A 25,774-nucleotide genomic window follows, 5' to 3' on the forward strand; every position below is an offset into this window, starting at 1 on the left:
CTTGCGGAACTTAGGTCCCAATGCAAAGCATAAGCTGGCTGATAGGTGGAGGAAAGAGTTGTTTGAAGTAGTAAGCAAGCTACCCAGTATTCCAGTGTATCGGATTCGGAGTCCGGATGGAAGAGTCAAGGCTTGGCATCGAAACCACTTACTTCCTGTGCCCCAAATTCCTCAGATAATTGCTGATCCTGATGTGGTGGAGGATACAGGTGTGGCTCTAAACGACGATGAAAGAGGAGAAGGAGTTCTACCTACAATTGACAGTGGAGAATCGCTTGCATCAGGTGGAGGGAGTGACATTATACCCCAAGGAGGTGAATTGGATATTGATGCTCCTCCATTTCAGCCTGATTCTCAAGGAAACTCAGCCCATGACATTGATGTGCAGGGGGGTTTGAATTTGGACTCAGTTGGGTTCAGAGGATCTAACATACCTAACATTGGTGAATTGAGAAGAGGTGATCGGGTTAGAATGCCTCCTCAACTATTTACTTATGACACTGTGGGTAGGCCCTGCTATGAAGTGCCTAGATATTTTGGCCCTTCTCCGACAGTGATGAGTTTAAATGACGCTCATGCTAGATTGGTACATATGATGCCTGTGTGTTATCAGATGTGGAACCATAAAAGGACTTTGGGTTTGACTATTTGATGGACTAGAATACTGATGTGTTTGAAACGCAGCATCTCTAACTTGTACCTTCTTTTGCAGGTGTTTACTGATAAAGTTTACCTGCCCCTGAATGAAACTGTTGCTATTAATATGTTTCTTTCCAGCTATGCCATTGTACCTGGGTTACTCAGGAGAGTTACCCTGAAGAGGTTATAAGGTAATCGTATAGAAAAGCAATGTATTTTTGGTCTCTGAAAAGGTTTCTTGCATGATGTGCCTTAACTGCTATATTTTCAGTATTTGCTCTTTGAAAGGTTCCTTGCCGGGACGGAAGGAATTCACCAGGGGGAGAATGTAGGGATGTGAAAATCTTAGACACCCTTACCCATTACAGACAGGCACATCCCTAGTAAAATGGACACCTCAGTGGGTCCTTATGGGGACCTTGTGCTTATGTCATCCCTGCAGTTCTCACAGTGGATGCTAGATGGCACTGTGGTATAATATAAAAGGGCTTGAAAGCCATGAGGTAGAGGCCATTGCTGCTGAACCTTTCCTCTGTTAGGCCACAGAGGTTAGGGGTGGTGGAACTCATCCTGAGTTTAGTGAAGTGATAGTTATATCCTTTAATAGATCACTCTAGGAGTGATAGATAGGGTATTTAGTTGAGCAGCTCAAAGCTCCGCCGAGAAGATTAGAGGGATTAAGATCCCGGGTATTACTGACCCCATAGTAGGGCCTAAGTGTTAAGCTCAGGGAAGTAAGAGTTTCTGAGTTCCACTTAAGGTAATCCTGAAGATTGGGGAAATACCTTCCAACAAGCTGCATTGTTCTCTACATGTACTCCTTACTCCTCAGAGAGTTGTTCTATATTCATACAGTGAGTATATTGTGTTACCTTGATTGATCTCTGTTTTACTCTATGTTTCATGCTCCATGGTGAACTCTGGTTTTGGTTAATAAACTCTGTTTATTGTTTAAGCAAATAAAACTACTGGCGCCCAATCTCTTGTGCATTGCACACAGTTACAGTTACACTACACCCTGCCTCCACCCCGCTGCGAGGGCTTACCCCTGAGAAAGAGAGCTCATCTGTGGTCCCAGCCCACAAAGGAAAGTAGCTAAAACTGTCTTCACATAAAGCAGTTTACTATAGCGCTACACAACTAAATCACATTAATTACATATATAGAACAGTCAGGGTTGTTAGAGCATCTTCCTGCTGCAAGGTAGGGGAGTCGTGTCATTTTGTTTTCCTTCACGGGCTTATCTTTCAAGTTTTGCCTCTGCCGCCCTTCTCTGTGTCTTATTTTGCCCCATAAGTGTCCTCGGTGCAGCGGGTGCTGGTCCTGATATGTAGGATCCATGGTAGTGTCGTTTTTTAACCTATTAGTTCACAAATGGGTCCAAGCCATGGAGCTAGTCTTTAACACGTCTTCTCTCTTTGAGCTGGTAGCCCCACCCCCCATGCATCTACATTTTCAATAAATATTTGTAAAACAGGTCAAACTCTAGACATTTTGGGGTGTCTGAAAAATAATTTGCTGTGGGGCCCAGTAATATCTAGTTATGACACTGAATAAAGCCCAATAAAATAGAGGTCAGGATCTGAAGACAGTAACTATATCTATAGTTATATCCTTTAATAGATCACTCTAGGAGTGATAGGGTATTTAGTTGAGCAGCTCAAAGCTCCGCCGAGAAGATTAGAGGGATTAAGATCCCGGGTATTACTGACCCCATAGTAGGGCCTAAGTGTTAAGCTCAGGGAAGTAAAAGTTTCTGAGTTCCACTTAAGGTAATCCTGAAGATTGGGGAAATACCTTCCAACAAGCTGCATTGTTCTCTACATGTACTCCTTACTCCTCAGAGAGTTGTTCTATATTCATACAGTGAGTATATTGTGTTACCTTGATTGATCTCTGTTTTACTCTATGTTTCATGCTCCATGGTGAACTCTGGTTTTGGTTAATAAACTCTGTTTATTGTTTAAGCAAATAAAACTACTGGCGCCCAATCTCTTGTGCATTGCACACAGTTACAGTTACACTACACCCTGCCTCCACCCCGCTGCGAGGGCTTACCCCTGAGAAAGAGAGCTCATCTGTGGTCCCAGCCCACAAAGGAAAGTAGCTAAAACTGTCTTCACATAAAGCAGTTTACTATAGCGCTACACAACTAAATCACATTAATTACATATATAGAACAGTCAGGGTTGTTAGAGCATCTTCCTGCTGCAAGGTAGGGGAGTCGTGTCATTTTGTTTTCCTTCACGGGCTTATCTTTTAAGTTTTGCCTCTGCCGCCCTTCTCTGTGTCTTATTTTGCCCCATAAGTGTCCTCGGTGCAGCGGGTGCTGGTCCTGATATGTAGGATCCATGGTAGTGTCGTTTTTTAACCTATTAGTTCACAAATGGGTCCAAGCCATGGAGCTAGTCTTTAACACGTCTTCTCTCTTTGAGCTGGTAGCCCCACCCCCCATGCATCTACATTTTCAATAAATATTTGTAAAACAGGTCAAACTCTAGACATTTTGGGGTGTCTGAAAAATAATTTGCTGTGGGGCCCAGTAATATCTAGTTATGACACTGAATAAAGCCCAATAAAATAGAGGTCAGGATCTGAAGACAGTAACTATATCTATAGAAATACTGTGTATGTACAGACTGATGAAAGCAAAGCCCAGGAAAGTTACTGTATTTAGGACTATTCCTGACTAAGCCCCATTGTCCTCTATGTATACACCCCACCACCATGCCTGGATTTGTGGAAAGGACACCAAGGCCTGGCCTATGGTGGCAGGATTTTAAGGGGCGCCATGAAACCCAACCACAGCCGCATTGGTTTGGAAGCTCTGGGGCTGATCATGAGATAGAATAGTTTTTTTAAATTTCCCATGCGCCAATCCCCATTGCTCCAGACCTGATGATGAAAATTTGTGCATGTGCACAAATGAAGGGAAGGGGACAGGGGTGATGAATGACAGCAGGCCTAGGGGCACCCTCTATGTAAATCCGGCCCTGCCCACTAAAGCTCTCTGTATACTCTGAGTAGCCTGGATTTCTGTATAATACAGAGAATGCCTTTCAGGCTGACTACTATGCTGCCTCAGTGGCTACAGTGAGATTAACTGATGCAAATCTGCAAGATTAGCAATAGCACAAGACTAACAAGCAGTAACAAGCCCAAATAGCTCTACACTGAAAACCAGCAGTAGACTGAGGATGTGTATATACTGCAGCTAATAACATTATGTAAAAGAAAGAGCTCTGCTACATGTTCCATGATAAACTCACAGGGGGAACTGTACTGCATTCCCCTCATCTCTCTCTCTATATATATCGATATGACTAAACTAGTGATGGGCGAATTTATTCGCCAGGCGCGAATTTGCGGGATTCGTCGCCAGCGAATAAATTCGCGAAGCGCCCGCGAAAATTCGCGGAAAAAACGGGCACCGGCGTCAAAAACGCAGCCGTTTCGCAAATTCTTCGCCGTTTCGCAAATTTCACGCGAAATTCACAAATTTTTCGGCAAAGCGGAACGGCGCAAATTCGCCCATCACTAGACTAAACACATTAGAACTACTTCTGCCCTATGCACACAGCCTGAATGACAGTGTGCAGTCTCTATAGGGTATAATAATAGGACAGCTGGAATATTGTCCAAATAAATATATGTCTAGCGTGCAGGCTCTGTATGGGTTAATCATATATATATATATATAACATCTGTGACTCAATAAAGCCTAGTAAAATTAGACTCTGCAGACAGGCTGCTCAATTAAATCCATCCCTTATATACACAATATTAACTCTGCTCCAGACTACCCTTGATATTACAAAAGTTGCATCAAACTATTTAAGATGACTCTACTGATAAAGTTCACTTATATAATTAGGCAAGCACCAAGCTAAATACTATCCAGTAGTGATGAGCAAAGCTCACGACAAGTTTCGAAACTGGCGCCGAATCCATGATGTCATGACGCTCGGCATACAGGGACCAAGGACGAGACACGCCGGGAGGTAAGAGCGCCAAACTCTCCCAGCGTGTCTTACAGTACCCCCCCCTTCAGGACTAACCTCCGGGAACTCCCAACACTTATCAGGAAACTTCTTATGAAAGGCCAAGATCAGATGAGGAGCATGAGTGTCAGCAGCTCTCACTCAGCAGATCTTTCTTCAGGTCCAAAACCCTTCCAATGGACCAAATATTGGAGCTTGCCTCTCACTTTCCTGGAATGTAGAATCTCCTGAACTTCAAACTCCTGGTGATCATGAAGAATGATGGGAGCAGGAGGAGTTTGATCAATAGAAAAACTGTTTATGACAACAGGCTTAAGCAAGGAAACATGAAAGGAATCGGAGATGTTCATAGTGGAAGGAAGATCTAGACGAAAAGACACAGGGTTAATCACCTCCTTAATTTTGAAGGGTCCCACAAAGCGAGGTCCAAACTTGGAAGAGAGTAGATGAAGTATGATATGCTTAGTGGAAAGCCAGACAAAATCTATAATCTGGTAGGAAGGATTAGCACGACAGTGTTTGTCGGCCGCAATCTTCTGAGCAGACAAAGCTTTCCTTAGAGACTGGTGGACTTGAGACCAGATGTCTTTGAAATCACGAACAAGTACATCAGCAGCAGGTATCTCAGACTTGAAAACACCAGGAGGTTGAGCAGAAGGATGATAGCCAAGGACAACAAAAAACAGAGAAACTCCCAGAGACTCATATTGAAGATTATTATGGGCAAACTCAGCCCAAGGAAGGAGTTCAACCCAATTGTCCTGGTTTTGAGAAAAAAAACTTTGCAGGAACTGTTCAAGACTCTGATTGGTCCTCTCAGTCTGCCCATTACTTTGTGGATGATATGCCGAGGATAAGTTCATTTTAATGCCTAAATGTTTTGAGAAAGCTCGCCAAAATCTGGATACAAACTGTACCCCTCGATTGGACTCAATAGAGTTAGGCACACCATGCAAGCGAAAAATCTCTTTGATGAAAATTTGAGCCAGACCAGCAGCGGATGGAAGTTTTCTCAGAGGAACGAAATGAGCCATCTTGGAAAATCTGTCCACTACTACCAAAATAGTAGTAATATCAGAGGACTTAGGAAGGTCCACAATAAAGTCCATAGCCACATCTTGCCAGGGCTGAGTGGGAATGGGCAAGGATTGAAGAAGGCCACAGGGTAAGGAACGAGGACTCTTCTATTTGGTACAGACTGTGAAGACCGAAACAAAGAGCTTGACATCTTTAACAAGCGAAGGCCACCATCAATACCTTGAAACAAACTCCTAAGTCTTCTTGATGCCTGGATGATCAGAAACCTTAGAAGAATGAGCCCATTCAAGAACTTGAACCACCCTTGATTGCAGCACAAAAACTCTCCCAGAGGGGCATTCGGAAGGACGTTCCAAGTTGGACAGATCAGGCAAAAATATAGAAGTGGGTGCAACAATCAAATCAGGAGAAATAATAGGAGAGGGTGGGATCGGGTTACTCTCACTTTACACCATACATCTAGAAAAGGCATCTGCTTTAGTATTCTTTGAACCAGGCCGATACAAGATGAAGAAATTAAACCTTGAAAAAAACAAAGCCCAGCGAGAAATATATTCGAGATTCTTGTGATCTGTTAAGATGGTAATAGGCTGTTCAATTCCCTCAAGCAGATAACGACACTCCTCCAATGCAAGCTTAACAGCCAAAAGTTCACGATTACCCACATCATAATTCCTCTCGCCAGGAGACAGTTTGTGAGAGAAATAGGCAGAAGGATGAAGAGAACCTTGAAATTCAGCACACTGAGACAAGATGGCCCCCAACTCCAACCTCCAAAGCATCTACTTCCAGAATAAACGGCCAAACCGGATCTGGATGGAGAAGGATTGGAGCAGATCTAAACAATCTTTCACAAATGCCTCTTGTGCTTGAGGGGTCCAGACAATTTTACAAGGTTTCTTTGTAAGAGCCATAATGGGTGCCACTGTTTGGGAAAAGTTCTTGATGAACTTGTGATAAAAGTTGACAAACCCCAGGAAACGTTGAATCACTTTGAAAGTTGCAGGGAGCAGCCAATTGAGAACAGCGGAAACTTTAGCAGGATCCATCTCAAAACCTGTAGGAGAAATCACGTATCCCAGGAAGGAGATTGAAGATTTGTGGAACTCATACTTTTCAAGTTTGGAATAAATGCAATTCTCCCTTAATTTGAGAAGAACTTGCTTTACTTGACAAAGATGATCAGAAAGTGAAGAAGAATAAACCAGAATATTGTCCAAATAGACTATGACACAAGGTTGCAAAAAGTCTCGAAGGGCATCATTGATGAAATCTTGAAAGACAGCGGAGGCATTTCATAGACCAAATGAAATGATCAAATATTCATAATGGCCATCCCGGTATTGAAGGCCATCTTCCACTCATCGCCTTGATGAATGCGAATGAGGTTGTATGCACCCCGCAAGTCTAACTTGGTGAAGACTTTAGCTCCTCTTACTCTATTAAATAATTCTGATATCAGAGGTAACAGATATTGATTCTTTATCGTAATCTTGTTCAAGGCACGATAATCAATGCACGGTCTATTCCATCCTTCTTCTGGACAAAAAAGAAACTGGCTCCGGCCTGAACATATTCTTTCATGGCTTGGATCTCAGGCACGGATAAGGGATATGTTCTTCACCTAGGAGGGATGGAGCCGGGAACCAGATCAATTGGACAATCATACAGGTGATGAGGAGGTAAGATCTCAGTATTTTGCTTCTCAAACACATCTGTGAAATCTTTGTATACATCAGGGAGAAAAGGGCTGGAGACTGGAAGGAAAGATGACGTGTCCACAGGAATAACAGAAGAGGAAATGCAATTAGAGACAAAACGAACTCCAGTCCATAAGTTCCCCGAAGACCAGTCAAAGGACGGATTATGGAGTCAAAGTCAAGAAAACCCCAAAAGGATAGGAGTTTCAGGACATTCGATGAGCAGAAAAGACATATCGTCTACATGCAGGCTGCCCACTCAGATCAGGACTGTGACGGTAGCAGAAGAAAGAACACCTGGTGAAATTGGCCTGCCATCTACAGCCCAGGCAGAAAGAGGAATCTTGAGAGGCATGGAACTCAGACCACAGGACTTGGCAAAGGTGTTATCGATGAAATTTCCTGCTGCTCCGGAATAAATAAAAGCTCATCAGGAAAACTTACCAGACAGGGTGGACAGGGAAGCATGGAGAAACATACGAGACTTAAAAGAAATTGGGAGTGCAAAAATCTTGCCTAGGGGAGACTCCCCTCTCGCATCTAGGCTGAGGCGTTTCCCTGATTCTGAGGTCTGGTGGGACAGGATCTCAGCAGATGTCCAGCGAGGCCGCAATACAAGCAGAGACCAGAATTTCTCCTATGGTTCTTCTCATTCTGGAGTTAAGCGAGTAGCTCCTATCTGCATAGGTTCATCGTGAACTGGTGGCATAGAAGCCACGGGACGAGGAAAGTCTGGCCTGACATAAGGTGAAACCAAAGGCTTGCGGGCACGGAACTTAAGTGAGGATTTCTCCCTCATTCGAAAATGAATCTTGACGACGTAAATAACAAAGGAAGGAAGTAGGCAGATCCGGGGTTACCAGGATCCCCGCTTACCAGCTCATCTTTGAAATCCTCGTGAAGCCCCCTCCAGAAAGCTGCAATAGGTGCCTCGTTGTTCAAAGACACCTCTGCAGCTAGAGTCCGGAAATTGATGGCATATTCAGAGGCAGTACAGGATCCTTGATTGATTTTCATGAGCCGGTCGGAGGCTTTCAATTTATGGCCCGGGACATCAAAAATTTGCCGAAAGGTAGAAATTAAAGCAGTGTAATCATGTACCACAGGATCATCTCTATCCATTAACAGCGAAGCCCAAGCAAGGGCTTTTCGCTGAAAAAGAGTAAAAAGAGAAATAATACAGATGAAGCCAGAAGGGATGGTACGTTTGGCGCGCTGTAACATATCAAGTTAAATGCGCTAGTCGCGTTAACTGCAGGGAATCGGGCTGTCCCGACGTGTACAAAAGATAGGCATTTAAATTAAAATAGGCGCAATTCCACTAATGGACACCAGGTGGCGCCTGACCTACTTTTCATTCCTGACCCAACTCCAGTAGATCTTCCGTGACAGAGAGCAGGCTAAAGAGCAGGCTAAACTAAATAATAAATTATTGCTGCAAAAAAACTCATTTAATTGTAACACTATGGGACACACAGCCAATGTATGTGCTTTACAATGTATGTGCTTTACATTCTTAAGTCTAAGTTATAGTAACATGCAACTATTTCCCTCAAAAGATTGAGCTCTGTACCTAGAAAAAAACTAAAAACAATAAACAGCACGTTTGCCATTTTCTGTAAAAAAAACAAAACAAAACTTTATCCTGAATAAATTAATGAGATATTCTGTGAAAAATATTTGATGCTACTGACTATATTTAACAATAAGAGAAAGTTTTTCTCAATGTCTTTAAAGCCAGCTGCTATAGTGTAGTGGTTTAGGCATGGGATTTTAGTGCAGAAGGTCAAGGGTTCAAATCTCCTAATACATTTTTTTTTTTTTTTGTATTGAACTTTTTATTAGTCATAATATGCAGAGTAAGGTTTTGAATTGCTGATTGTAGCCTTGTTTTGTAGATATGTATTAAAATAGGAGTTTATAGTTTCAAACCTATTTAATCTCTGGTATTAAAATCAATCATTTAATCAATATTTAAGTGCTAAAAGCAATGTATAAAAAAATTTATAAAAAAAGTTTTGAAATAAAAATAGCTTTAACTTAGCAGTTCATTTTCATGTGACAGTGGTTCAATATTAACATTATACAAAAGCTCCAGAATTTCATGACAGTTTGACACAGCATTTTACACAATATACCTACTTTGTGGTAACCAGGTAACTTAGAACATTAGTAATAGTACAGTGGATATGTGTTATCCATATACAGTATGTGCACATCTGTAGTGAGACACAAGTGGCAAAGTGAGACGTGGCGCTTATAGAAGCAGGTTAATTTGGGTTGGAAAACTATGGGAAACAGACCCAAAGACTCACAAAGGCCTTCAGGGATTTGCAGTAGATACTCTAGTAATGGATTTGCAGCGTCAAAGGTCCTAGTGTAGTTGGTTGTAGTGTGTTAATAGGGAGACATGATGTACATTGTTAGAAGGACTTCTGTGGTGGTTGCAGTCTGGCGTATAACATGTTCGGTTAAAGGAAAAGTAATGTAAAAAAAAAGTGTTTTAAAGTAATGATAATATAATACAGCGTTGCCCAGCACTAGTAAAACATGTGTTTGCTTCAGGAACACTACTATAGTTTATATAAACAAGCTGCTATGTAGCCATGGGGGCAGCCATTCAAGCACAGGATACATAGTAGATAACAGATAAGTACTACTATAGTTTATATAAACAAGCTGCTGTGTAGCCATGGGGGCAACCATTCAAGCACAGGATACACAGTAGATAACAGATAAGTACTACTATAGTTTATATAAACAAGCTGCTGTGTAGCCATGGGGGCAGCCATTCAAGCACAGGATACACAGTAGATAACAGATAAGTACTACTATAGTTTATATAAACAAGCTGCTGTGTAGCCATGGGGGCAGCCATTCAAGCACAGGATACACAGTAGATAACAGATAAGTACTACTATAGTTTATATAAACAAGCTGCTATGTAGCCATGGGGGCAGCCATTCAAGCACAGGATACACAGTAGATAACAGATAAGTACTACTATAGTTTATATAAACAAGCTGCTGTGTAGCCATGGGGGCAGCCATTCAAGCACAGGATACACAGTAGATAACAGATAAGTACTACTATAGTTTATATAAACAAGCTGCTGTGTAGCCATGGGGGCAGCCATTCAAGCACAGGATACACAGTAGATAACAGATAAGTACTACTATAGTTTATATAAACAAGCTGCTGTGTAGCCATGGGGGCAGCCATTCAAGCACAGGATACACAGTAGATAACAGATAAGTACTACTATAGTTTATATAAACAAGCTGCTGTGTAGCCATGGCATCTTCTGACGCATGCGCAGTAGGAACATTTACCGGTACCGATCTACTGCGCATGCGCCGAATGTAACGAAGTAAAATCGGAAAACTTTGTGACATTCGGCGCATGCGCAGTAGATCCGTACGAGTAAATGTTCCTACTGCGCATGCGACAGAAGACGCCGGTCAAAGCAGGAAGAAGACGCGCGTGGAAGAAGATGGCGACTGTGAACTCCGTGAACAGGACCTGCCGCAGAAGGGTAAGTAACAAGTTAGGGGCATTTGCCCAGGGGGACAGGTAGGCCAAGGGGGAGGAGGGAGGGGGGAGAGGTTTTGCGCCGAGGGGGTTTCCTTCTCCTTTAACAAACATTACCACAACTAATTACATCTGAGCAATTGTACAGTTATATGGGGGGGGAGTTGTACTTTAGTGTCTCAGCAGACGTCAGGGAGCAGTAACGTTTATAGCATTATAGTGTATGGTACCAACCCCCATGAGTCATATTGGTGGGGTGCATTCAGAGGCTATATTGCATAGTAGTGGAGACTTGGCACACCGAGGAAGCATAGGGAAATTTAGTCACTTATATATTGGTTGTCCTTTGCATTGTATTAAAATTAGAGAAGTTCAGGGGGCACAGCAGGTCTGGACTAGGATTCAACTGACATTTCAAGTACCCAGTAGGGATGTCGCGGACTGTTCTGCGGCGAACTTGTTCGCGCGAACATCGGCTGTTCGCGTCCGCCGCAAGTTCGCGAACGTCGCGCGACGTTCGCCAATAGGCGTTCGCGTCAAAATCGTTCGACCATTCGGTCGCTAAAATCGATCGTTCGAATCGAACGATTTTCGGATGTTCGAAGTTCGCGAACTGTTCGCATTTTTGCCGGTGTTCGCGAACGGCGTTCGCGAACACATTATCGGCGGTTCGCTACATCCCTAGTACCCAGAGGCCCAAACAGCCGCCTCCAGCAGTCCAATAAATAGTGAGCATCTATAGCAACTTGCAGCAGCTGCTCTGGCATTTGCCAGAACCCACAGATTGCCAGTCCTTGCCTGGGGCACAACCACGCTTCTCATATACAGTAGATGTGCGTACTCTGTGCAACCTGTGGATAGAATGCATGCACTAGTGATGTAGCAGTGCAGCCAGTATAAGGCCGGCTGCATCAGTGTTTCTGTAGAGACATAATAGTCTTCTCTTTACCCCTAGGAAGGTGGTGCACTGCTTATTTCATCAGCAGTTGTCTGAGTAGAGCGACATGGGGCTGCCATTCCACGTAAGCAGGGCCTTTCTCCTTGATGCCTACACACAGCTTCCCTATATCTGAAATTTAGGAAGTTCTAGATGAAGGGCCTGGGATGTCTCCTGTCCTGCTTTAAGGCAGCTGAGAGTCTAGCTATCTGTATAACAGAACATTCTGTCCCAGTGGCTGCACAGATCCTATCTGATTCCCATTGTAAGCAGCAGTCCTGTCCTGCTTTATGGCAGCTGAGATTCTAGCTATCTGTATAACAGAACATTCTGTCCCAGTGACTGCACAGATCCTATCTGATCCCCATTGTAAGCAGCAGTCCTGTCCTGCTTTATGGCAGCTGAGATTCTAGCTATCTGTATAACAGAACATTCTGTCCCAGTGGCTGCACAGATCCTATCTGATCCCCATTGTAAGCAGCAGTCCTGTCCTGCTTTATGGCAGCTGAGATTCTAGCTATCTGTATAACAGAACATTCTGTCCCAGTGGCTGCACAGATCCTATCTGATCCCCATTGTAAGCAGCAGTCCTGTCCTGCTTTATGGCAGCTGAGATTCTAGCTATCTGTATAACAGAACATTCTGTCCCAGTGGCTGCACAGATCCTATCTGATCCCCATTGTAAGCAGCAGTCCTGTCCTGCTTTATGGCAGCTGAGATTCTAGCTATCTGTATAACAGAACATTCTGTCCCAGTGGCTGCACAGATCCTATCTGATCCCCATTGTAAGCAGCAGTCCTGTCCTGCTTTATGGCAGCTGAGATTCTAGCTATCTGTATAACAGAACATTCTGTCCCAGTGGCTGCACAGATTCTATCTGGTCCTCATTGGAAGCAGTAGTCCTGTCCTGCTTTATGGCAGCTGAGATTCTAGCTATCTGTATAACAGAACATTCTGTCCCAGTGGCTGCACAGATTCTATCTGGTCCTCATTGGAAGCAGTAGTCCTGTCCTGCTTTATGGCAGCTGAGATTCTAGCTATCTGTATAACAGAACATTCTGTCCCAGTGGCTGCACAGATCCTATCTGATCCCCATTGTAAGCAGCAGTCCTGTCCTGCTTTATGGCAGCTGAGATTCTAGCTATCTGTATAACAGAACATTCTGTCCCAGTGGCTGCACAGATTCTATCTGGTCCTCATTGGAAGCAGTAGTCCTGTCCTGCTTTAAGGCTGAGATTCAAAAAAAACATTTGCTTTCAAGTTTCTGTACATCTAAGGGTCAGGGCACACAGGCAGATTCAGGGAGATTAGTCACCCAAATTCGGAAAATGAATCGTGCAGCCGGCTATTTACATTTGAATGTAAAACTGCATGGGCGACTTCAGCATGAGCCAACAGATCGCATGTGTCACGTTGGATGAGCAGAATCTAATGTCATTAATAGAAATGTGGGATGTTGTCACGCTGCAACAACACCCAACATTCCTATTACTTACATTAGATTCGGCGCATCCGACGTGACATGTGAATGTTGCGTTGGATCGCGCTGAAGTCGCCCGTAGAGTTTAGCTCTAGGTGGTGCCAGTGCCTCTTGTTAACAGCCCCATCCCCCTACTAAAGTCCTATGTCTGAGGCTGTTCACATGAGCAAGCCCTTGTGCTTTCAAATGCAAATTAGCTAAAGTGCACAGCAATACACATTTAAGGTGATTAAGGTACAGACAACAAAGGGTAGGGGTGGGGGTTGTGTGCTGTTGTATTCCTTGTGCTTAGTAAGAGGTTGTGGGAGATGGTGATGTGTAGGGAGAGAAACCACCATCTATACAAGCCTTGCCTTTTGTAGTATCTGGGTGGGAGTCAAAATAGGCCCTGGCATTGCAAATACACAGAGGCCCAAACTGTACCTAATCAGCCCACTAAAGAGTGACATTCTATGGCATCTTACAGCAGCCCCTCTGCCATTTGCCAGAACCCACAGATTGCCAGAGCAGGCCTGCTAGGTGAGGAGAAATGATGGGTGCAGGTCTAGATTTCGCTTTTTTGCGTGGCACGGCCTGTGAGTATGTGCCAGCCCCCCACCCCCGGAACATGCACCCCTACGACTGCATGCGCATGCGCAGGATGCAGCTGCATGGCACACTTCCCCAAAACTTTTGCCGCCCTAGGCCCGTGCATACGCCACAAATCCAGGCCTAGATGGGTGAAATATTTTGCTATGAAAAATGCTCATAGACTGTAATATACAGTAAAAAACATATTTATTAAATATGTGCGTTTAGCTACACCGAGTGGAAATAGAGATCAGCCCAAAAGGTGAATAATGTGCCCTGTAGTACATACAGTAAGTTGTGAACTAGGTCTGGACTGGGAGTCAAAATAGGCTTTGGTATTTCAAGTACACCGAGGCCTAAACATGATTGGAATGGTTAGTGGCAGGTAGGGTTGCCACCTTTTCTGGAAAAAAATACTGGCCTTATATTTATTTTTTTTCCATATTAATAACATTGGGATCAGGCATAATTTTTACCGGCTAGGCCGGTAAAATACTGGCCAGGTGGCAACCCTAGTGGCAGGTCAGGAGATGGAGAAGTCCGATTGTTCGAGGATTCGAACGATCGGATCTTTGCATCTATGGCCAGCTTTAGGTTTGAGCAACAATGGAGGGCTTTTACAGCCTGAACCCTGAGATATAAACAATGCAGGAGCCAGTGGGGGAACTCCACGGGTGTCTTCAGAGTGATCCGACGCGTCACGTCGGAATGCGCCAAATCTAAGATAGGTAATAGCAATGTCGGATGTTGTTGTGCTGCATGTTGCATCTTCATCTGACAGTTGTGTCACGTCAGATGCACGCAGAGACAACATCTGACATTGCTATTACTTACCTTAGATGCGGCGCATCTCACATGACACATGCGAATCTTTGTGTTGCGTCGGATTGCTCTGAAGGCACAGTTGGAGTTTCAGCTTTAAAGCTTTTACATGGTAATCAGACAGCAGCCTGACTTCATGGGGGACGGGGGATACACATGATAGTCCTGCTACTGGGAATATGTAGACCTGTGGCTCTTATTCCCTGAAAATATTTTGCCTTTTTTGGATTTAAAATGTGGGAAAATTTACATTGGAAAAATGCCTTCCAAGCTTACTCCCCAGGATTTATGTACAAGAGATATATACAGACAACTTTAGAGGTTAGCAGCCCAGCCAACAGAATCAATACTTTGGTTTATCTGGAGATTCAGATAGTTAGATTGTAGATGTACCAATGCATACATATGCTTGTTTTGGTCACTAATGACAACATTTATTACCAAAATTATGATATACAGTATTTAGATATTTAGGTGAAATTCTCTATGGATTGGCTATCGTTTTTGAAAAATCAATGGCATTATAGGGAGGTGGCATATAAAATAGTTTACCCATATTTTATCCACAGTTGATAGAACTGACCTGGTGCTGTATGAGGGCTCAAGAAACAGCCTTCTATAAACTCTGGTCCAGTGCCAATACATGTACTAAGGTTTTAGGATGAGCATAAAATTCAACAAGCAGCAAGTGCTCTTTCTGTGGTATATCAAGTAAAACAAAGTTTATTTAGTAAATAGTTAAAAATAATAAATAGTTAAAACTAGAGGAAAAAAAAATTATGCAAAAAACTTTCAGGAATTGAACTCATGACCTTCAGCATCATAATCCTGCAACAAGCCCACTAAGCTATAAAGCCTGAGCAGTTACATGCGCTACACAATTGATGTTATAAATGATTTGACAGTCATTTCTGATTATTTTTTGTTTAATTACATTGCAATCTGCTAATTTAAAAAAACTTCAGCATAATTAAAAAAAACATAAGGGCAGATCATGGATTTGTTTTAAAGTTCTGAGTGCAGATCCCCTATAATAACCCAATGCAATGTCATCCACAAATACAATTTATAATTAGTGTTACTCTCCATCAAAAACATATCTCCACACTTTTATATAAATCACACTGCCTTAATCTTCTAGCTGAATACAAAGAGATCGTTTCTCCAGCTCTTCATTTTATGAGGAGATTGTGGCTGGAACGATCTGTCTCCTCTCACCTCTCACGGCAGCTCACGTAGATTCCTATCTGAAGCAATACATAGCGCTTGGAGACATCTAGTGGCCAAAGCTGGTATTGCAGCCAATTTAAAAACTGAAACTGCGTTAAATGCGACGAGACATCTCTAGGTATCGCGCTTGCTGCTGCTTAGCTAGCGTCACAGCGCGTTAAATGTACCAAAAAAAGTGGCTGCATCTGTATAGGCAACCTTAGATCTCTCTGTCGCAAATTGGTCAGGAGCCATTTCAAACTGGATTTTGCATTGCGTGATGAATCCTCACCCCCAAAACGAACAGGAGCAGATATCTTGGGAGGCTTAGGAGATGCAAATGGAGAATAATAAAATGAAGAGGATGGAGAGCCACCAATACCCGCAATTTGGAGGGCTTCTAGATGAGAAGTGATGTGCTGTAAGGCCTGTGCAAGATGAGCCTATTGAGCCTCTTGACTGTCCAGACGCTTCATCATGACATCGAAATATCCTTCCATGGTCGAGGAAGCAGAAGCCTGTGAAGGTTCCATCTAAGCCCAAGCTATCTGTAACAATCTCGTTATGCGAACCTTGCATGGTGATGAGTACACTCGGTTGTACAGGATAACCCTGCGGTTGTTCTGGCTGGATGTTTCAGCATACAACCCCTGTTAAACTCTGTCGGAGACCCTGTACAAAAGGCGCCAAAGTCAGGCACCCCCTCTCTCCTAAGGATACACTGGGGCATCAGGCCAATTGGATGGCTCTCCAGCCTGTAACTGGGCTGGATAATGTCACAGATAGAAAAAAAAGGGAAAGGATTAAAATGGTAATTTAAACACAAGACAAGCTTCTTTAAAAATTGGTCAATTTAATTAGATTCCTCTACTGACAATAACAACACGCTGGTTCTCAAATGTATGAATTTTGATACATATTACATATTTAATTTTTTTGTGCCATTCATAGACATTTACACTGTACAAGCTAAAAGAGTCAGCAAGATCATCAGAGTGATGATTATTCATTTGTATTACAATGACTAGACACACAGTCATTGTAGTCAGTTTGTAGTCATTGTTATAGGTTCAGCAAAAAGTGCATGTGCATCTGACACTGGGACCGAGAATACAACAGGATTGATATGGAAACACACCCATTTGTTATAGCACACAGATTAAGCATATAGGGGTACCTTACTTGGATGGGAGTATGATACAGTTTGACACAATTAGAGTTGACACCTTTTGGCTGATTGAATCCTGGCAGGGTGCAGGGCTGTGGCACAATGGGGGCATGGCTGTGATGCTGCAGGGGGCGGGTGGTGACATCAGGTGTGGGGCTATGATATTGTGTCACACAATATTTATGGGTCCACAAAGGAGATAAGTACACACATGTTATATTCCCACTGCTGAATGGTACAGAAGCTCTAGTCCATTTCAGGGAAGATTCTGCTCCTTTGTTCCCCAGGGCAGTGTTCATCCCTCCCAACAGAGTGAGGATGAAATTTCTGACCATACCCATTGGTCATTCCCCCTAATTACCATGTTCTGTGGGTTTTATGTGTTAATATAGTTTTGCTAATGAAGGTGAATTGCCCTTTAAGCTGCCAGTTTTCCCAAGAGACCTGCTTATCTTAAATTATTACAATCGATTCTATGCTTATCTTAAATTGTAACAAATGTATCGGTGTACCTGCTACGTATTCTGGGCTCTCTGCCAAAAGCCAATTATGTTTTAGAAACGTTGTATCTTTTTCTGGCTGTTCAGTTCAGGAGATCAAAGAGAAACTCGGGACATTTCAGTAACAATCCTGGACTGCAAGTTGAACTGTCAAAATGGGAACTGTCCCGCAGTTGGGAGGCGGGAGGTGCAGAGTCTGCCCTGAAAGTTACATGAAACCTTGTCTCCTCTCACATGCACAGAGGAGCTAGGGTGTGAGCCTTTTGTTCAGCTCACATGCAAGGCTATCCTTTGGAGGGAAATTTAAGGAACACCGGGCCAGAGCTGCAATATAAACTGGGAGGAAGAGCGGGGTCTGCCCTAGGCAATACTTTTAATACAGGCGAGGAGTTCTGTATTACGTATGTAAATATTACTATAATATTTTGCCATTTAAGGGTATTTTTACCCTGATAATTTGAAACAATCCCAAACTGGCTAACCCTTCTGATAAGTAGACCTTCTATGCCATTTTCACCTATTCTTCTTATTTGGGTTTACTTTCATTGATATGGTTTTTAAGCACCAGTGTCGGGCCAAGGTGTCAGTGGGCCCACATGCTGCTCAACATTTGGCCTATTTCATGGCCATTCCCTATTTCTATGAGAGCAAAGTGGTTAAATAGATGGAATAATAGATTATAGTATACAAAGAAAAGGAGAATAGATGAGTGAAGAAAAGAAGAATAATACTACTAAGAGTGGGCCCCTGGTCTAAGATTAATTGGTGGGCCCCTAGTCAAAGGCTTTTGGGTGGGCCCCTGGTGTCCCAGTCCGACACTGTTAAGCATTGGTTACCAAAAATGCACTGAATCCTATATTTTTGGTGCTTTTAAAAGAGAAAGATTGTCCTTTTAGCAAGTGAATGCGTATTCCTTTTAACACAGGATAATACCTCACTGTCTGGTGCTAACAGGCGTTGCTTGCTACAGCTAAGTTTACTACTATCCTCGTGTCCTTTTCCAAGGGAAATGAGCTTGCATATTTTAAATCACAATACATAAGCTTTTATACTATATTAACTTACAATGAGCTATATTCATTTATGTAGTACAGGACAATGAAACACAAGGAAATTGTTCTTACAGAAATCAGTGAAACAGTGCAGCTATTTAAAACTGCATTATCAACACAGAGTTCTGCAAACTGTATAATGTTCTCTGATCTAGTATTTATGTTGTCCAAAAATTCATTCAACAAAAAACAAACTTCAGCATGTGATCATTTCCTTAAATAATGATATTCCATTTTATTTTATTCAATTGCTTCTAGTCCCTTAGTTTTCTCACTGCCTCTTATATGACAATTTTTATGCCCTTTTTTCTGTTTCTCAGCATCTATCAAAACTGCGATAATCAAATTACAGTTTTAAAAAGCACAGATGCATAACACAGCTCAATATGCTCTAACACATTTATAATTTTTAAAACAGTAACCGGTTAAGTAAATAACAAAATGCCAAAATATAAAATAAATATATTAAATAATTTAGAAGCCATCCACCACTACAGAATTACAATGAATCCAGTATTTCGAGTTAGAGCCGTCAGTTACCAACAATTCTCTCTTAAAATAAAACAGACCAACTAAATATTCAGTTCAATCAACGTTGTTTAAAACATTAAAATATACTTACTTCGTATACAGTATAAGCAGTATTGTATAAGTAACTATATACAGCACATATACAGGACAAACATGCAGTGCTTGAAAAAGAGAATTTCAATAGCCTTTGTTTCTCTATATCTCTGACCCTAACATTTTGACAAGAAATGCAGTCAGAGTTCTGGTCTCAGTATGTGTTCTTCTTGAACCACCTCCCATCTACCTCCTGTTCCTGAAGTCCATATGATATGTCCTTTTCCACTTACTCCCACTTCCCTCCCCTCTTTCCTCCAGCCATCCTATTGTCTCCCTGGGGAGGAAAACTGACAGCAGGATGAATGCTTATTGCATATCTCAATTTTAAAACATGGTTGTACTTTAAAAGACCGAGTATGAAAATGACTGCAAAACCAGGATTACTCAGCCATAAACCCTAGTGTATGCCAACTATAAACAGGTACCTACAGCACACTGTCAGGGCAGTACACAGACAACAGGTAAGCATCTTGCCACTCCAATATCAAACCATCAAATCCATAAAGGGAAATACTTTAAAATCAAACAAATCATGATGATCTAAATATAGCCTTACAAGCTCTTTCGAATAATAACAGCATGCAACATTAATTAGTATGAGCTAAAGAAGTAAACCCATTGCCAACATCTTACCTTAAAAGTAAAAAGTTACAAAAATAAGAAACACGATAGTCCCTATAAATAATTTTTTTTGTCCAGAGGAGGCAACCAGCCTTGTCCATTCTGTTTCGTTCACTTTGTAACTATTCGTGTAGTTATCACTACAATAGTAGACTTTTTTTTTGTTAGTTATAGATACTATCTACTACAGCCAAGGAGTTTGATTATATATGTTGAATCTCTACTCCTTGTGTTGTTAACTGTCGCAAGCAGGGGCCTTCCCCACTGTCTCCTTACCATATGGAATTGTAATTGTGTATCTATTCTGGTTAAATGTATATTATTATGCCTTGTTTCTGTAGAAATATATCATAGAAACTGAGAATTCTGAATTAAGAAAGCTAGTTGGATGACTGGTGAAACTAACCGCCACTAACCATTCAGATCAAAGTCTTACCAGTCAGATTAGTTAAAGAACAGATCAGCAATGTTCTGCCCCTGACAGCAATCGTACGATATCTATGTCCAACCAAAGCTAGTGACAGTCTCCCACTGAAAATCGTACGATAAGCAATACACGCAGAGATATTATCGGCAGCCGACAGAAAATTTCTAACCTGTCCGATCGACCAAATGACCGATCTCCGCCGGACGAAAAATGTTGGGACTCTCCACACGGTTCGAATATCGTACGAATCCTCGATTCGTATGATCAGATCTTTGCGTCTATGGCCAGCTTTACTCTGTTAAGGGCCATAGGAGACATTGGCACTATAGAAATTCTAGCCAGAATGCTTGAAAGTCGGGACCTGGGGTTTTCCAAATAAAGGGTCTTTCTGTAGTTTGGATCTCCATACTTTAAGTCTACTAAAAATAGAATTTAAATGTTAAATTAAACTAATAGGATTGTTTTACCTCCAATAAGGATTAACTAAACCTTAGTTTGGATCAAGCACAAGGTACTGTTTCATTATTTCATTGAGTCCGATACATTCCTTGCTAGCATTTCTCATTTGTGACCGACTATTTTACTACTTGTTGAGATTTGCCAGAAGCTGATTTGCTAAAATTTGGTAATCATGTTTATTGTATGTTATTTTCTTTTCATTTATTTGAAAATGTTTTGGGTTTTTTTTTAGTTTGTTATATGATTTGATTTTATGCAGTGCTACTAAGGTATTCTCTAACATAGCTACACATAATATAATTCAGAATAATTTCCTACCTTTATTAGCATCTAATCTAAAGTTACATAGCATGGTCAATGTTAAGTGGTCAAATCCTATGTGTGCTAGTGCTATCATTTATTTATACAGGTATGGGATCTGTTCTCTGGAAACCCGTTATCCAGAAAGATCTGAATTACGGAAAGACCATCTCCCATAGACTCCCTTTTATCAAAATAATTAAAACATTTTTCAATGATATCCTCTGGAATAATAAAAACAGTACCTTGCACTTGGTCCAAACTGAGATAAAATGAATCATTATTGGAAGCAAAACCAGCTTACTTGGTTTATTTACTGTTTACGTGATTTTCTAGTAGATTTAAGGTCTAAAGATACAAATTATGGAAAGGTCCATTATCTGGGAAAGCCCCAGGTCCCGAGCATTCTGGATAACAGGTCCCATACCTGTATTGTGCAAGCAAGTTACGCAACGATTTATAATATTTTAAAATGAATAGGGGTCTTACAATAATTTAACAAACAAGAATCAGAGAGTAAAAAATAGGATCAGAGGTGCATACTCACAAGAGCTTTCTCTTATGGCAGTATAGAACTTGAAAGGGCATTGCTGGCAGGGTCAAACTGGACGATTGGGGGCCCACCGGGTTCCAAACCTCCGTGCCCCGGCAGCGTGCGTGATGTGCAAGTGAAAATGCCAAAGCATATATCTCATGTGCGAATGTCGATGCACATCGTATATGTGCACATGCACGGATGCCGCCGCACTGGGCCCACAACTTTTTTTTTTTTTGGGCAGCTGAACAAGGGAGTGGGTTCTGGGCTGGTGTGGGCCCATGAGGGCCAGGCCCCACAGGATTTTTTTCTAGGTGTCCCACCGGCCCAATCCGACCCTGATTGCTGGGCTATACACAGTAAATCAGCTTATTGTGTGCATTTGAGAAAGTCCAAGATGCAAAATGTGTTGAAAACAGTTCTTATGTTACATGTTTGAATGTTTTATTTCATGTTTGATGGGAAGTTAAAAGCTTTATTTTTTGTTACAGTACTTATCATATTAAGGGGCTTATTTACTATGGCCCTGATGCATGTAGGTCATGCAGGCTGCACATTAAAAATCTAGTAAGAGGTGCCATGCAAAGCACCGTTGGCCGCAAGGTCACTGCTGGTGTACAATGCACCCTAACAATGCACAAACCAGCCATTCTAAGAGCACAAGTGCTATAAAAGGATGTGTTGTGTCTGTTTATGGCACTTTGCACCACATCCTCATTTTTTTTGAATAAGGCTGTGAGTATATGGTCTAAGAAGGTCATATTTCTATCATGTCTGGTATCATAACAATGGTATCTTAACACAGGTAAGCTCTGTGAGGCAAAGACCAACATCCCCCATGACACTTCATAAGCAAATAAACAACTTTTATTTGCTTTTCTCTTCTCTGTCCTTTTCCATTGTTGAATGATTGCCGTATGCCAAAAAAACTTTGCTATTAATTTTTATTATTCATTTCTCCATTCTAGCTATCTTCTATTAGTCTTCTGAACATTCTCATTCAAACCACTGACTGGTCAAATTACCCTAGCAACCAAACAACTGTAATAAAAAAATAAAGCCCAATTGCAAATTGTCTTAGAATAACACATCTATGGTTTATGTTTACATCATAATAACGTTAATTTCAGTTAAACTATGCCTTTATTTTACTTGATTTTTATTTATTACAGTTTGTTCCTATCTCTATGTCTGTACAGGTATTATCGAGAGTACTCAGGACCTGGGGCTTTCTGGAAAACTGATTTTTTTTGTAATATGGATCTTCATACCTTAAATCTACTAGAAAATAATGAAAACATTAAAATAAACCCATTGGGGTTTTGCTTTTAATAAGGATTAATTATATCTTATTTTGGATCATGTACAAGGTACTGTTTTGTTATTACAGAGAAAAAGGAAATCATTAAAAGAAATTTGCATTATTTGGATAAAATGGAGTCTATGGAAGATAGCCTTTCCATAATTCAGAACTTTCTGGATAATGGGTTTCCAGATAACGGATCCCATACCTGTACTAAAAAGTACAGTATATAGGAGCAGCACTCTACAATTAAAGATATAGATACATAGGTATAGCAGCATAAAAATGTATTTCAATGAATTGTGATATTTTATTAATTGATGGTTTTTCTGTCTTGTCAAATATCCTCTAATAAATAAAGAAAATCTGTCATGTCTGTTGGTGATTCATGAATTTATATATTAACGTAGTAATCACTGACTGTATATATTTTTGATCATCCTTTACCAGTCAAACTAACGGAAAGTCAGTGTATTTATGCAATATAATAGTAAAAACAATGTAGCTTGTAAAACTCTTTTTAAGCCTTATTACCCGTGCGGTCTAAAAAACTGATGTACCGTTATTGCGCAAAAGAAATACAGTTTTGCAATATAATATTATGCAACCCTAACATGACGAAAAAACACACAACATCCCCATTTACATTTCATTAAGTTTAAATAAATAGAATAAAAAAAGATAAGAGCACAGCAGATTTCCTAGGAACACACATATAAGCAAGTTTCATAGTCCATATGCTGGTATCCTGGAAAATCAGCAGCTTCTGTGTAATTACATAGTATGCGAATGGATTTGTCGGCTTCCAGCAATATGCATTGCACGTATGCCGCTATGCTATTGGTACTGAATTTGTAAAACCTCTGTGTCCTGCAAACGTTGCTATATACATGAGAGTGCATTGTGAGTGTGTGTGTTTTGCACGCAGCAATTTTTGCAACTGGCAACAGCTTTTTCAGCCTCTCCTCTGCATACCTGTCAGTTTGTGCAGATTTGTCTGCAGTACGTGTATCTGAGTCAAGTGCAATGGTTTTCTGTACATGCCAACATGGCCAGCAACATGCCCCATATTTGAAAGATTTCTGTAAGGTTATTATATGTACAGTACCAGCAATATATGTGTGTGTATAAATATATATATATATACAGGTATATATATGATTTTTTTCTTACTGGTGTAATGTATGATTGTTTTTGGTATGCAGGAGTACACATAATGCTTTATGTACTGGAAATAAATATTGGCTTGTACCATACTATAAATATGCATAAATGCATACAGAGATGTCAGTGCCTAAGTGCCTTCTGAAATAAGCCTGTAATATGTATGGCTATACATAAATATTTCAAAGGTGGATTTGGAAATGGCACATTTGCTTACCTGCTGTCAGTGTGCTGCTCTGGAAGAGAACTGGTGTCTGAAAGCTATTATTATCCGTGGTGGGTGCCCCTGTGTACAGTTAGCATGCTGGGGCTGATGGCTGAGTAATCCTGGGTTGTTTGCAGTCCTTGTCATGCTCAGACAAAAATACACTTATCCTTTTTTCAAGATCCCAAGCATTAGTAAAGACAGAGGCATTCAACCTACTAGCTATTTTCCTCCTTCTACTCTGGGAGACAAGATGATGACTGGATGAGAGAGGGAGAGAGAACCAGGAGGGAGGAAGAGGAGAGGAGGTGGGCTGGGAGGAGCTGGATGCACAGCTCTGATTCTGAGACTTAGCCTGTAAGCTTCAGGAACAGGAGGTGGTACAAGAGGACGGCCAGCTGCGTTTGCTGCATTGATTGCCAAAATTTTACTGTGTCAAGGATATGGATAGACTGAGACTGGGAAGATGCACTGGGGAGATGCTGAGAAGAATGCAATGAAATACATGGAAATGTATGCACCACTGTGCAGCCAAGCAGCAAAGAAATGAGGGGATGCATGAAAATCATGCTGGAAAAAAAAATAGAGGGAATGTGAGGGAATTGTCATAGACAGGTCTAGAAAAAAATCAAATGTTTCTTTGGTTAGAATGAGAGCTAGAATATGGGCTCTTGCACTGACCTAACAGAACCTGCTATAGGAATGGACTTAATTAACCATGTCTATTTAAATGAAAGAGTTGATAAGTAGGTTCCAAGGAGAATAAAATTAAAGTAATGGTCATTTTTTTTTTCTTTTTAGTAGAATGTATAATATGTTCTATATGAAAGGATCAAAAATCAAACTCAGGCTCATGATCCATGATAATATATATATATTTTGCTTCTGACGAAGATCCCTGTGGGGGATCAAAACGTTGAGACTTAAAACATTTTTTTGTTTTTTCACTAAAACCCTGTGAGTGCCGCAATCCATGTTCACTGCTTATTTCCAATGCTGGCACCCAGATATTAATTTTGTCTACCATTCCTTTGGTTATATATATATATATATAGTCCTTGTGTTTTCTCCACACTCCAAACAATGGCAAGTGACCCAGGTGCTACCCGTAATGAAATAAATAAATGTATAGATGTAAATGGGTGCACACCAGGAACGTTTAAGGCAAGGTTACTTAAAAGTTAAACATACTTTATTGAAATATTTAAAAACAGGCGAACGTTTCGGTCTCCTTCTCAGACCATTATTATTCTATATATAGAAATTGTGTCTCCTATGAATCCATTTGGGTGCCTCTGAATGCCGCAACGTTTCGGTCTCCTTCTCAGACCATTATTATTCTATATATAGAAATTGTGTCTCCTATGAATCCATTTGGGTGCCTCTGAATGCCGCATAGTTTGGTAAATCTATTAATATTAGGTATCGAAGTGTTCAGTAGACCTCATGGCATTCATATTTAGTATGTTTTTCTTTGGTACCTAAT

At 41.2% G+C, this 25,774-nt stretch overlaps 1 protein-coding gene across 1 annotated transcript in view; it reads right to left on the minus strand.

Annotated features, from left to right (window-relative positions):
* The window catches only part of brinp1.S (bone morphogenetic protein/retinoic acid inducible neural-specific 1 S homeolog), a 172,063-nt gene extending 147,480 nt beyond the window's left edge, over positions 1 to 24,583 (minus strand). Inside the window, exon 1 of the mRNA XM_018232907.2 lies at positions 24,301 to 24,583. The gene's annotated coding sequence lies outside the window, so the exon portion shown is untranslated. The remainder of the gene's footprint in view (positions 1 to 24,300) is intronic.
* Between the last annotated feature and the right edge of the window lie 1,191 nt (positions 24,584 to 25,774).

Source organism: Xenopus laevis, chromosome 8S, assembly GCF_017654675.1.
Source record: "Xenopus laevis strain J_2021 chromosome 8S, Xenopus_laevis_v10.1, whole genome shotgun sequence".
Classification (NCBI taxonomy): Eukaryota; Metazoa; Chordata; class Amphibia; order Anura; family Pipidae; genus Xenopus; species Xenopus laevis.